This window comes from Pundamilia nyererei, unplaced genomic scaffold (assembly GCF_000239375.1).
Source record: "Pundamilia nyererei isolate P.nyererei 1_Seehausen unplaced genomic scaffold, PunNye1.0 scaffold00042, whole genome shotgun sequence".
NCBI classification, from domain to species: domain Eukaryota; kingdom Metazoa; phylum Chordata; class Actinopteri; order Cichliformes; family Cichlidae; genus Pundamilia; species Pundamilia nyererei.
Window position 1 is genome coordinate 1,022,178 of NW_005187443.1, and position 2,027 is coordinate 1,024,204.

Consider the following 2,027-nt stretch of genomic DNA (forward strand, 5'->3'; position numbering starts at 1 on the left):
AAAAAAGACAACATTAACCTTCACCGGAAATACGGTATTTGAAAACAGACCAAATGTCTATAAGCCGTTGTGTCATGACATTAAGCTCAATCTAGTGTGGGTCTGTGACTGGTACAAACGTTACTAAACAACACTGATGGCTAACGTTAGCCAGCTAGCAGGCTAACGTTAGCCAGCCATGACTAGCGCCAGCGAGGAAGCTGACAGCAGCCTGACAGCCCAGCAGAAGTCATTAGCCGCGGTCACATATCGACAACAACTTCACTCTTACCAAGGCTCTGGATCCTGTAGACGTAAGTCTGACACCTGGCTGATATATATCAACTGGATGCACAGGGTGAAGGAGACAGAAGACGGTGGAAAAGAGCGAGTTTAGTGCTCAGCCTCTGTGGAGGTCTTCACCTGGTGCTTCCATGTCTGTTTACCAGACTGCATTCTGGGACAGAGAAAAACGTCACCGCGCCACGACGCAAGCGCGAACTGACCAATGACTGCATGGCACCGCCGAACTTCTTCACCAGGAGATTTTATTTATTTATTTATTTAAATTCATTTCTTTATTATTTTTATTTTATTCCCCTGTTAAATGCAGTATTTACAATTGCATGAAGCCTGGGAGATATGTGATAGGGGAAATCATTACAATTAACATGTGCAATTTAAAAAAATTAATAAATAAAAAAAATACTACAACACGTTCACCAAACATATGTTTAATTCGATTTAAACGATTTAAATCGATTAACTAATAATTGCGGGCAAAAACAGAGATAACTATTATATGGGAATGAAAGAATCCTGAACTAAAATCTATAACAGAAGCAATGGTGGGGGGGGTTAAAACCTAGTTTCGGTGCAAAGTCAGAACACTCTTAAAGGACTTTTTTATTACAAGGTTTGATTGATGATTCTATTTGCAGTTTTCATATCAGCGAATGCTTCAAACTACCTGCCCAAATAAGAGTCCCTGGGAATTTGAACATGGCTGCAGGGTGTCAAAACGTGCAGTGTCCTTAAAAAAGTAGAGAGAACTGGATAAGAGACATATTCTGCAGAAATAGGAAAAAATGCAAAGACCTGACACAAGACGATATATGCCAAATTACACAAGAACTGAATTGAAAAAGTAGTGGAACGGATATTATGGAGTCATGAACCCAAAGTTGAAATTTTGGTTCAAATCATCACTATGTATGGAGGAGGCCAGGAGAGAGTTAAAACAGCGAGTGCCTACAGCCATCAGTAAAACACATTGGAGAATGTTATGGTTTGGGGCTGCATTTCAGCCTGTGGTGTCAAGAATCTTGTTAAAACCGAGGGAAATATGAATACATAAAAGTACTGTCAAATTTTGATTCACCATGCACCACCATATGGAAAGGGTCTGATTGACAAACAACTTTTTTTCCCCGGCATGACATTGATCCCAAACACACTTTCAGTGCAGTAAAAGTATACCTGGATAGAAAAACACAAAATGAAACACCATGTCATACACTGGCCTCCCCAGAGTTCATACCTCAACATTATTGATGCAGTGTGATATCATTTGGACAGAGAACAGAAAGAAAGGAAGCCAACATCCAAAGAAGAGCTCTGAAGAAACCTGGAGAACTATTCCTGAAGACTGCTCAAAGAAATTCAGAGGAAACCTTACCTTAGAGAGTTCAGGCTATCTTGAAGAATAAAGGCAATCATACACTGACAGACAAGCCAACTGCAATTGTAAAATTGGAATTGGCGTTGTAAAACTCAGTGTTTGCCTTATATAATATATTTCCATGGATGTTTGCACACATTTCAATAAACAACTGTAGCTACTTCTCATTTCTCCAGCACAATATAAATAAATGAGGGGTGGTTTAGGAGTTTCGCACAGTATTATATGCAAGCTAATTAAGAAAAATAGATCACATTGCTCCACTGTTTATGGTCATGTCCAAAAATAAAGGAGTTTTGGGAAGAGGTTAGAGCAATGATAAAGGAGATTTTGTCAATTAAACTTGTGATGGATCCCAAACTTTTCC

General features: G+C 39.2%; 1 protein-coding gene across 1 annotated transcript in view; it reads right to left on the reverse strand.

Annotated features, from left to right (window-relative positions):
• atxn7 (ataxin 7) overlaps positions 1-420 on the reverse strand; it is a 26,443-nt gene extending 26,023 nt beyond the window's left edge. The window contains exon 1 of the mRNA XM_005731217.1: positions 272-420. The gene's annotated coding sequence lies outside the window, so the exon portion shown is untranslated. The remainder of the gene's footprint in view (positions 1-271) is intronic.
• Positions 421-2,027: the final 1,607 nt, after the last annotated feature.